We start from the raw sequence: 12,119 nt of genomic DNA on the forward strand, positions 1-12,119 counted from the left end.
ACCTAGTTCTAACAGGAGGCTGCCTACTGGGGCTCTGGTTGAGTCCCTGTCCTGTACAGCTGTGCATTCTAGTGCAGATGTCCAAATGTCCTTTGCGTGAATTAGGTGTGACTCCATTATTCAGGTGCTCCAGATCAGAGGATATGCCAGGATTATCAACTCTTTTGTGGTTACCTTGTTTGATTATTTTCCAAATTTTTATTTGGAAAAAGTTTATAGTTTACAAATACAGGTAGTCCTTGATTACAGTTGAGCCCAACATTTCTGCTGCTAAGCAAGGCAGTTATTAAATGAGATGTGCTTCATTTTTATGACCTTTTTTTTCCAGTTAAGCAAATCACTGCCAATGTTGTTAAGCGAATCATGTGATTGTTAAGCGAATCTGCCTCCCCCCATTGACTATGCTTGTTGGAAGCCACCTGGGAAGGCTACCAATGGTGATCACATGACCCTTGGATGCTGCTGCCATTGTAAATACCTGCCGGCTGCCAAACAGCCAAATGTTGATCACGAAACTATGAGGATGCTGCAAGGATCCTGTGAAAAATGGCCATAAGTCACTTTTTTCCATGCTGTTGTAACTTCGGTCACTAAACAAATGGTTTTAAATCGGGACTATCTGTAAACACGAATGTGGAGGGCACACAGATTATCTTTCATATTGATTCTGGAAATTAAGTTTGTCCGTGTGTGTGTGTGTGTGTGTGTTTGTGTGTGTGTGAAGCAGCCCTACTTGAAAACATGCCTCAACACTTAGATATTTGGGAGAAAACAGACAAGAAAGCAAATCTCCTTTAGATTTGAGGGACTAATGTGTGTTTTTCTGTACAATATAACCTCAGCAGGCACTTTCCCCCCCCCCTTTTTTTTTTTTGCAGCATACAATCTCCAGCAATAATATTGTGGAACTATTGTTAACACTCAGTTCGAGAATAAATTCAAAGTGCTGTTTGGGGATTTTGGGGGAAAACTGACGAGTGGGAAATGCGACTACAACTTTAATCAACCGAGCTTCCCCTCCCCCGCTCTATTTTTCTCCAAAGTGATCCTATTTCTCCTCCCCCCACTTTTTTTTTTCTTTCATTCTTTCTTTCTTTTAGCTCCACCACTGGTCTATGAATCAGCCCAGACGGATTGATTTCTTGTTTGCTACTATCAACCTCGTAAAGAAAGAAGGGGGTAGGGCAAAAGCGTAAAAACCAGAACTTTTAAGCCTGTAAAGCCGTTCAATGCCTGTTTGCCCATAAAATAACATTAGACCCAGATGGGTTTACTTCTGAGAAGACACACATAAAATGGGAGGATCAAGTCGTCTGCTGCTTCCATGTAATATCTATTCTGCCAATTTACAAGAGTGCCTAACTTTGGAAAAAGTACATTAAGGATGTAATCCCTAGACCAAGTCACAATACATTTTGGGACTGGACTCTTTAAATTCTGTTCCATCCTGGCATCAGATGTGATTTAATAGTGCAAAAACAGCTGTTTTTTTTTAATTGCCTATCATACCTTACTTTGCACATATGCAATTCCAAGCCAATTACAGAAATATACCAGCGGTTCAAGCTGTTGGGATTTTTATTATTACAAAATACATGATGCCAGGAATTGCCGGCCATAAAAAATAGATCATATGGCTCTATAAAGGCACTTTATATAAATGCTATTAGTAGAATAAGCATACAGGAGCCTAGCCAGAGAATCAGGTTGAATTCAACATACTCTCTAACATGGCAATGATGCCCTTCCCGTCTTTTAAAAGTCAGATACCTCATTGAATTCAATGCACCTTCCTTCTGAAGTCATATTCGCAGTTAGATATTTTGAATAGGCATATTCGCAGCTTTTGCACGTTTCAAACCCTTTCTGAAGAATGTAAAGCTTTAAAAAACCTTTTTTTAAGTGTAAAACATCCTCGCTCTAAACAGATAAAATCATAGTGATGTCCCTCTCTTTCTATCACTTGTCTTAATAAGCAAACAAGAAAGTAACCAAATAAAAGCAAAATCATGACCATGTTTTTAAACTATTATTTTTTTTAAAAAAATATCACTCTCATTCCAGCACTTGTGTTACATTCATTTCTTTTCAATTTCTCCTCCCGATTCTCTTTTTGAGCAGCAAAACTGCTAAACAAAAACCATTCACAAATATAACTCGGCCGAGGCCCGTTAAACAAAAGATCACGGCAGCTGCCTGCACGGCCTCCCCCTTGCTCAGTGGGCGAAAAAAGGGCTCGCAGGGTTAGGCAGACAGTCAGATGGAGGGATGGAGAGGAAAGAGAACGGAGACTGCCTCTGATTGGTCAATCGTCTTGCTACTCCACGGCATCGTGCCGTTCCATTGGATCCTACCCCGCGGCCTTATCATTCCATCTCTTCGGTGCTCCCATTTCGTCACGCTGCTGCTGCTGCTGCTCTCGTTTTTTCCCTACAACAATTTTTTTGTGTCACTCCGCTCTGAAAAAATAGTTCGTATTCCTCCACCTCTCGGCATGGCTCCTCCCAGTTCCTCCCACTCCAAGGAAACTCCTCCCACCCTACCTTTTCATCGATCTGTTTTCGACAAGTGCAATTGTTTTCACAGACAAGTAAAAATAATAAAGAAATACATGCCAATGTATACACCTTAAAGAACTATACTTTGGTCAAAGAAAGTTATGGCATGAAAAAATAATGCTAAGTATTGCAAAGCAATGTTGACTATGGTATAGCAGGAGAATTCCAAAATTTGTATTCATGCGCACTCTTGATTTGACCAACTTGGAACTTTAAAGAAAAACTTTGTTCAATGTCTCCAGAATTTTTTATCAGTCAGAAGGAAGGAAGGAGAATATTTGCAGCTCAGGGTTGAAATGAGGGGATCTCTGAGCATTTTTATTTTCTTGCAGACGTTACCCAAACTAGATAATATCAGATCCTAGCACTGCTAGCATTGATGATGTTACTTAGCTTGGGTAATAAAATGTTTGCAAGAAAACAACCAAGCTCAAGAGCACCAAGGACCCTTCAGAGCAAAGGTGTCAAACTTGCGTGGTCACATGTGATGTATAGTGACTTTTTTCTCCTTCGCTAAACGGGTAAAGGGATGCGGTCGCTCAGTGGCTAAGATGCTGAGCTTGTCAATCAGAAAGGTCAGCAGATTGGTGGTTTGAGTCCCTAGCGCCACTTCTGCCAGCCTAGCAGTTTGAAGACATGTAAAAATGCAAGTAGAAAAATAGGGACCACCTTTGGTGGGAAGGAAACAGCGTTCCGTGTACCTTCGGCGTTTAGTCATGCCAGCCACATGACCACGGAGACATCTTTGGACAGCGCTGGCTCTTCGGCTTTGAAACGGAGATGAGCACGGCCCCTAGAGTCAGGAATGACTAGCACATATGTGCAAAGGGAACTTTTACCTTTACCTTAAACTGGAGGTGGGGGTGGCCAGTGCGTGACGCATTTGCCCCATGGGTCGCGAGTTTGACACCCTTGCCTTAGAGGAAGCATAGGACAAAAAATAGAACAAGGGGAAATTGGAAAAAAAACTGTCTTCAATCTTCACTTTGGGAAAACCTAGTTTTGCGAAATGTTATACATATGTTAAAATAAAAAACTCATAAGCAGAGACTGCAGATATTCAAATTAAGGCGAACCAGGTCAATAGTTTAAAGCTTTTTCAAAGAAAAAAAACCCCTTTGTCTTGAGGACATACACCCACCAAGGGGTCAAATTTGTTTTTGTTTAGGTTTATCTATTTATGCAGCTTACCTACCAGCTCAATAGTATTCACGGCCTCTACGATTAAGGATTGCCAGTTTATGGAATTCCCTGCTACAAGGTAAAAATAATACAGACTGTAATTTTTTTAACCAGACAAAATCACAGAGAAGAAAGGGTTAATTGTGAGCACGCAAAGAAAACCTGTGTTTAGAGACTGCTCAGCTTTGAAACGAAAATACTATGGACCGGCCACCAAGGGATGACGGAGAACTGTAGTGCAATGTAGCGGATCTGCCTGGCAGTTTTTAAAAATAAAGACTTTTCCATTACAGTATTTGAGCCTTTGTTCTGACTCATCTTAGATCTTCTTATGCCTTCTTAACGAAAGAGAACATCCATCGTTAGACGCAGACTAATTTTTAGGAACAAGGTGCTAGGATTAAGCAGTAGAACAGTATTTCTCAAGCTCAGCAACTTTAAGAAATGTGGGCTTCAACTCCCAGAATTCCCCAGCCAGCCAGGCTGGCTAGGGAATTCTGGGAGTTGAAGTCCATACGTCTTAATGTTGCCGAGCTTGAAAAATATTGCTTTATATTCTCCCCTTTGAAATCCGCTTTCACTCTCCCAAACAGTATTTGATATTCCATTTGGCCTACATGGGGGAACCTACCATGATGGCTGGGGAATTCTGGGAGATGAAGTCCATGAATGTTAATGTTGCCATGGTTGAGAAACAATGCATTAGGGCAGGGGTGTCAAACTCAAGGCCTGGGCCCGAATCTGGCCCACGGGGTGTTTAGATCCGGCCGATGGAGCCGGCCTGGAAACAGCAAAGGACGGGTCCATGGTGCCCGAAAACAGAGCTGGCAGACGGTTGCAGGAGGCCATCGCAGCCGAAAACGGAGCTTGTGAGGGCTGGTTGCAGCCATCCCAAACTCTGTTTTCACTGACAGACGGGCTGCAGGAGGCCGTCTCAGCTGAAAACAGAGCTCTGGAGACCGTTTTCGCTGGCAGAGCGCTCGGGCCACCACAAGCCCCCCTGACATGAATGATATTGATTTGGTCACACCAGTGGTGGGTTTCAAAAAATTTTGGAACCTCTTCTGTAGGTGTGGCCTGCTTTCCGGGTCCACTGGTGGAACCTCTTCTAACCTGTTCAGTAGATTTGACGAACCGGTTCTACTGAATAGGTGCAAACTGGTAGGAATCCACCTCTGGGTCACACCCACCCCAGCCACACCCACTCCGGCCCCCTGAAGTCAAACACAACCCTGATGCTGCCCTCAATGAAATTGAGTTTGACACCCCTGCAATAGGGGAAGGCTGAATCTCTGAAACTTAGGTGTTAGTTGCAGAGCAGATTAATATTACTGCCGAGAGCAGCTAATAGGACTTTATCCTCTTTTGTAGGCATTCTCAAGTCATTGTAGAATCCCATTTAAATGCATTCAGAATCCAATCCTTACATCCTCACTTCATGTCACTAGGCCTGTAGTGAGGAAGTACTACAGTGTGATGTCCCTTGCCATATCATTCTGCAAAACCTATTGTGACTTCATCATGTGTCATTGTGATTAATACTTGATATCTAAGTTGTTGTCTAGGATCGGAATGCTGGTAAGGAGTTCAAAAATATCAAGATGGCAGCTTTGGACCAGGCTTCAATTATGTAGGTTGCAGACACTGTTTTGATGCTTTTCAACCACCACCCCTCTGGGCTCCATCTAAGAAATTGGACTAAACAAATGGCTCCACATATTGTGAACTACCACTATCTACCTACCCATAGTTTTATTGCAGTCTTCCCCAATCTGGTGCCCTACCATGATGTTAGTCTAATTCTCCCAATCTCCAGCTAGCACACTAGCTATTAATTTTAGAGTTTAGTTAACCATTTTGAGGATATGTGATTCAAGATCTCGATTCCAATTAATTTCAACCATGCACCAAGATATAAACCATGGTTCACACACCATCATAGATGGATTCACATAATATGCTAAGCCAATACCAAATACACCCCATTATGACTGGGTGCAATAAATGAATGGGCATTGTCTAGGACGGAGGTGGGGAACTATGACCCTTTATGACCTGTAAACTTCAACTCCCAGAGTTCCTGAGACAGCATGGCCCAGGAATTCTGGGAGTTGAAGTCCACAAGTCATAAAGGGTCTCTGGTTCTCCACCTCTCGTCTAGGAGCTTTTGAATGGGAATTTATGATCCTGCAGAAAGAAGAATTTCATAGACCAGAGGTGTCAAACTCGCAGCGTCACGTCGTCACATGACGTATCACAATTCCCCCCCCCTCACTAAACTGGAGGTGGGCGTGGCCAGTGTGTGATGCATCTGGATCATGGGCCGCAAGTTTGACACCTCTGGCATAAATAAACAGTATGTGTTTTCCTCTGCAGCATTTTAGTAGGAGGTCCACTCAATAATCATCAAATCTTTAAACTGGCAGGTTGATTTCTTGGGGGACTGGGAAAATATTTGCGTATTGTTCGTTTTAAAATATCCTAACATCTCCCACCTCACAGGGTGGGGAAAACTGGAGGGAGTATTAGGTATGCTCGTTGCCTTGAGTTATTTATAAAAAATAATAAGATGGGGTAAAATAAAAACAAATACAATTGATTCCTGATGATGTATGGACATGCATCTGGGTGTTTTGTTTGCAACAGCGTGGAAGAGCTTTGCCAGCATTTTCTACGGAATGTTTTTGCAATCTTACAGCCGAGCCCTCAGCTTTGGCAGCCTCCTTCCCAACAATGAACAACGTCCAATTTTGCTTAGCATCAGATCTCAGACAAGGACCCTATCAGATGGCTAAAGCCCACTTCTTAAGATCAGTCAATTCCTCAATGTTAAGATGGTTCTATGTTTTTGATGGGGAAGGGACAGATGCTGTGGGCTGCATATTTGCTGGATCGCTAATGTGTTTTGCATGGGATTTTAATTGAATTGGACAGCTGTGCGAAGAGGTTTTTCTCTTATAAAAAAAGGTAAGCGAGTTGGGGTGGAAATGGGAAGATGTGCTGTAGACATTGGACAGTGCTTATGTGGAATAATGTGTTCCTATGACATGGCATGTCCCCCCAATAAAATCAAAGTATGACAAAACATGATGCTGGCGTTCATGTAACATCTTTAAAATAATGGCTAGGTTTCTATAACCTATTCATCCAGAAACCAGAAACCCATTTATCCCCAAATGTTGAGGAAAATCAGCCATTCTCTTAGGTAAGAGCACCGATGTGAAACTTGCCGCATCACATTGCTATCATGTGACATTTCACGATGTTGTCCCTATTCACCGAAATGGAGTGGGCGTGGCCTGCACGTGATGCATCTGGCCCGCGGGCCGTCAGTTTGACACCCTGGGTTAGAGAAACGAACATATAATTATGTTGGGGTGGGTCTTAACATTATTGGAACCCTACAAAACCAGGGGTGAAATCAACTTACCGTCGCTACAAGTTCGCAAGTATGAGTGTGTGCAGGGCCTTCAAAAGCATCAAAAATGGGACTTGATGACGTCAGGCTAGGTGGGCGGAGCGTCCTGTTTCCAGCGCTATTGGTTCGTGGGTGGGCGGAGCGTCCCGCTGCCAGCGCTATTGGTTCGTACGAACCAAATAGAACCGGCTGAATTTCACCACTGTACAAATCCAATAGGGGACAAATCATTCAGCCATTGCCTTCCTCTCTCTGTCACACTCTCAGAGAATTGAGAGTCGTGGCTGTAATTCCTTGACTCTTTACAGGCAGTCCTTGACTTACGACCACAATTGGGATCAGAATTTCTGTTGCTAAGCAAGGTGCTTGTTAGGCGAGCCGTGCCCAATTTTATGACCTTTCGTGCCAAGGTTCTGCAGGCATTAAGCGGATCGTGCGGTCGTTAAGCGAATGCAGCTCCCCTCCCATTGACTTTACTAGTCGGAAGCTGCCCCGGGAGGTCACACATGTGACCCCATGACCCTGGGATGTTGCACCGGTGGTAAATTCCATGCCAGTTGCCAAGCATCCGAATTTTGATCACGTGAATGTGGGGCGGCTGCAACAGTCCCTAAAGTGCAAGGGCCGATTGTAAGTCACTTTTATTTTTTTTCCAGCTTGTTAACTTCGCATGGTCACAAAACAAAATGAGTGCAAGTTGAGGACTACCTGTACACAATTATAAAAACTACGGGGCTATTGGATCTCATTGTAAAAACAACAACCACCACCACCCACCCCAAGACTACCAAAAGGGGCAGCAGAATGCTGGAGGGGGTAGGGAGAGAAAGTGTCCTTAATCTCTCACTCCTATCTAAAGTTTGCCTGGAGTTTTGCAGGCAAGACCTACTAGTCCTAAGCAATATCCATTCAAATCCCTCGTTCTTCTTTTCCACGTTCCCCGGAAATATTTGAGCGTGCGGAGTTTTATTGTCGGCCGGTTGCTAAGTAAAGCAAAAAAGAAAATCCCCATTGGGAAGAATTCCGTTTCCCATTCTTTTCCCAACTCCCGTACTTAGGAGCTCCGAAAAGAACCCTGTGGGCGAAATCAGCCGTGTTCCTCCCTCCTTCACTCCTCTCCACCTCCCTCCCCCCCCCCGCTTTTTTGGGGGCTTGTGCAGCTGGTAGTGATGGTGGCTGCTGCGGCGGAAGGATACGCCAGAGAAGGAGGGGGAAGGTCTTGATGCGAGTGTCTCTGTGTGTGTGCATGTGTGTGTGTGGATGTGTGGAAGGAAAGGAGGAGGAGAAGGCGGCGAAGGAGAAGGGGGCGCCCGTCCGCTGCCCCAGCGAGCAAGGGGGTTGAAAAAAAAAACGCAAAGAGAAAGAAGCTCGAGCTATCATGAGCCAGCCAAGCAAGCGCTAAGCAGGGTCCGCGGCCGGAGGATCGGAAGCACTTTTATCTTCCAAGCGCGGATGGAACGTTGAAGAGGCCACATCAAAAGCTCCTGGCGGGGGGCAAAACACCCGATCGAACGTTGGGACAAACATTCGATCGAACGTCGGCGCGGCCGAACTCGCAGCCCGAGGGGCGCAGGCAGACTGAACCTTCAGGGGGGGAGCGCCTTTCCCCGTCCTCTCTAATTTATTTTCCCACTCTCGCTTTTTTTTTTCCTTCTCCTTTCTTTTTCTTTTTCCTTTCTTTTTTCCTTCCTTCCTTTCTTTTTTTAAAAAGAAGCCTCCCTCCCTAGTTTTTACTACACTGTAGCCATTTCCGTTTGCTTGGACATTGTTAAAGCTGCCTCCACCGTCTCCGTCGCCGCCGGGAGAACAATAGGAAGGCAGGAGGGGCGACCGGGGCGCCCACCCCGGCTGCGCCCCGGGAATCTTCAGCCATACTTGTGGATGTAACCCTCCCCCACCACAAAGCCGAGCAGGTAAGCCTGAGGAAGGGGAGGGGGGTAAGCAACTGGGGGAGGGCCTCTGCTTTTAATTTTTGGGGGGTTCGTTTGTGACTCCTCCCCCTCCACGGAACTATTTTATTTTCGGAGGGGGAGAGTTGACTTAAGTCTGAGTCTTTCTTCTCTTTCTTGCGGGTCTATAGATTTAACTTTGCTACTTTCCTCGGCACTGCCCCTTACTTAGTAATTACTGTTACACACTCTCTCTCTCTGTATGTTTGTTATTATTTTGGTGTATTTTTTTCCTATTCTTTCCCCACACGCACGCACACTTGTCCTTTCTTTTCTCCCCCCCCCCCGGAAGTGGCATTAAACTTCATGGGGGGGGAAGTTAGCTGAAGCAAAAGGGGGGGGGGGTCTTAACTCCTTTTGAGGGTGGTGAGGGAAAAGCAACAAGCTTTTTACTCCATTGAGCCTTCCTTTAGACCTGTGGCGGAGTTCAGCTTTTTTGGGGAAGGGGGGTAATAACCTAAAGCAGAAGGGGGCTGACTTTTCCCCATTTTCTTGGCTGTGAAGTTTATTGTCCTTAAAGACAGAAACACTGGGAAGTGATGTCTTAATTTCCCCGGCAAAGAATACATATGCTTCTTTTCAGTTGCAGTAGTTTGTTCATTTTAATGAAGGGATCCAGAATTCACTCATAGTAGATATACACATGCATACGAGTCTCCCCCCCACACACATATACACGCACACACTTCTCCCTCTTGCCTATGGGAAGTTTTATTATACTTTGTCCAGCACCAAAACTTGGTGTGTCAGCTATTATTATTTAGGGTGCAGTTATCAAACGGTATGGATTCAAAGAGGGCAGAGCCCAGAAGATGTTCCGGCCGGTGATTGTTTTTCCCGATCGGCCTATTTTTGCAAGGCAGCCTTTCTAAAAAGTTTTTAACGTTCTGTCTTCACACTCTCATTCTGGAGAGCAAAGCACACACCAGTTTGGTGTCCCTGATTACAATATCGTCTCTCTTTTAAATCCCAGTTTGCCGATTCTTTCTCTTTCGTCCCACAGACGCCCACCCTAATTTATATTTTACCAGTGTGCGACCCTCCCATGCTTAAAAACAAAACAAAACCCCAGCACAGGCTAATGAAAGTCACAAACTTTTTAAATGGGAACATATCACATTGATGTCACTGCTTGACTGGATTCTTCTTCTCCCAGCTTCCATTTACAAATCTCTGTTCCCCCCCCCCCCCCCGCCAAACAAACCTCCATTCCTTTTGTAACTCTTAATATTTCTACAGCAGGTTTTATGTACCAAACCCAACGTATATGCCACCCTCCTCTCCACAATTATTAGATGAGCTGCACAAAGGAAATTGGGAAAATGCAAGGTTTTTGGCCATGGATGAAATTAAGCAGAGCCTGGGATTAAATGCTTACTTTATTTAATTATTTATTTCAGCTTTTTTTATTTTATTTAATGAAAGAGGTATGGTTCAAGCCCCCCACACCCCCGTTCCTCTTTTTCCCTTCAGATATTTCCTTGGGAAGTTTGTATGGCAGCAATCTAGGCCTACTTTTAGAATATCCCAGAATTTAAGTGCAACCACTAGATTTTTGGAACTCTGTGGGGAGAATTCTTTTTGAGAACTTAGTCTGTAGGCAAAACTATTTATTTCTTCTGACCTCGCTGTCCATGTGTATAAAACAATTGTCTCTGGTTTAAATATTTGTTGTTGCTGTTTGCCAATCGAATGGGCACAAACCCTCTGCTTTTTAAAAAAAATTTCGAGAAAGATGACAAATAGCCGCAAAGTTCTTGTGTAATTTAAAATAATGCTTCAAATTCTGAGTGAAACTGTTCCCCAGACCTTAAATAAAACAGGTCGTTATTTATGTCTAGTTGTACGTAGATCTTTTACTTATCTGCCTGGATAATGTTTTCTTCAGTCACTTGTTCCTGTTACGTATATTATTACACATCTAAAATCTATAGTGAAATCGTTCTGTATACCTGCAATGTATTGTCAAAGCAACACAATATATTAATGAATCTGCCAATTGGCTGCTTTATTGTGAGCAAGTTGTTAATGGCTGTAAAATAAGTTAGGCCTCAATTGCTGAAAGAGAAAAGGGAGACCCCCAAGCCGATCCTCAGATACAGCATTTATCGTCCAGTAATATGGGTGCTGCTGCTGCATTTGAGGAGGGGGGTGAGGCCCCAGATGGCAGCTGCTTGCATATAAGAGATTCCTTGTCTGCTGCATTAAACCAAACTGGAAAGGAGGAAAAAAAACCTAATGTGAATCCCCCCCCCACCTCTTTCCAACCAGTAATTTAAAAAGAAATTCTAAAAAGCGCTGTGTGAAGGTTGATGTCTGGAGCCTTTGAGCGTATTGCAAACTTTTCTTTTTAATGCACAGGCAACACCTCCCCCTCATACACACACGCACACACTTTGCTTTGTGTTAGATTTGTTTTTCCCTGGCTCTTCACCTCCCCCCCCCCCCCCCCCGCACCCCTCTCCGTCTTTTGATCTGTTTGTGACTACATTAAGTTGCCTAAAGATGGAAAGCAGAAGAGTTCTAGCAAATATCCATAAACCTGCCGGGAGTTTAATTTTTTTTCCTTTAAAAGTATGGTAATAGGGGAGGGGGGGAGGAGGAGGAGGAGGGGCCTGGGGGATGGGGGGAGGGTCCCGGGGAGCTGGTTTGAAGTCTTTGTCCTGAAGGGGGGGAAAAGTGTTCTGCTTCTAGTGAAAGGAACCCCATATGAGTCAGGTTGAAGGGCAGCGGGGAGGGAGGGGAACCGCTTGGAATGGGGTGGGGGAGCAGGTTGGGGGACGCCCATCAGCTGGGGGGGGACGACAGCCACTTTCTCCGGCAGGGAGAGATTTGAAGAAATATTTTGGGGAGGGGAAAACTCAACGCCACCACGTTTCCTTCCTGAGGTCCAGCCGCCTTCAATTTGCCCTTGTGTTCTTTCGTGGACCTTTGCCAGCGGAAAGCAGAGAGAGCACCAGCCCGATTCGCAGGGGCTGAACTCCGGGCCTCTCCTAGAATATCCGTGTCTGG

The 12,119-nt window shown here is 44.6% G+C and overlaps 1 protein-coding gene across 6 annotated transcripts in view; it reads left to right on the plus strand.

Annotated features, from left to right (window-relative positions):
* Nucleotides 1–8,359: 8,359 nt before the first annotated feature.
* Nucleotides 8,360–12,119, plus strand: part of TCF3 (transcription factor 3) — a 131,994-nt gene continuing 128,234 nt past the window's right edge. For 4 of the 6 annotated variants that reach the window (XM_032239020.1, XM_032239093.1, XM_032238948.1 and 1 more), the window contains exon 1: nucleotides 8,361–9,071. The gene's annotated coding sequence lies outside the window, so the exon portion shown is untranslated. Of the gene's footprint in view, nucleotides 9,072–12,119 lie in introns of all 6 variants that reach the window. The other 2 variants (XM_032239164.1, XM_032238857.1) reach the window with 2 other exon arrangements.

This window comes from Thamnophis elegans, chromosome 1 (genome assembly GCF_009769535.1).
Source record: "Thamnophis elegans isolate rThaEle1 chromosome 1, rThaEle1.pri, whole genome shotgun sequence".
Taxonomy (NCBI): domain Eukaryota; kingdom Metazoa; phylum Chordata; class Lepidosauria; order Squamata; family Colubridae; genus Thamnophis; species Thamnophis elegans.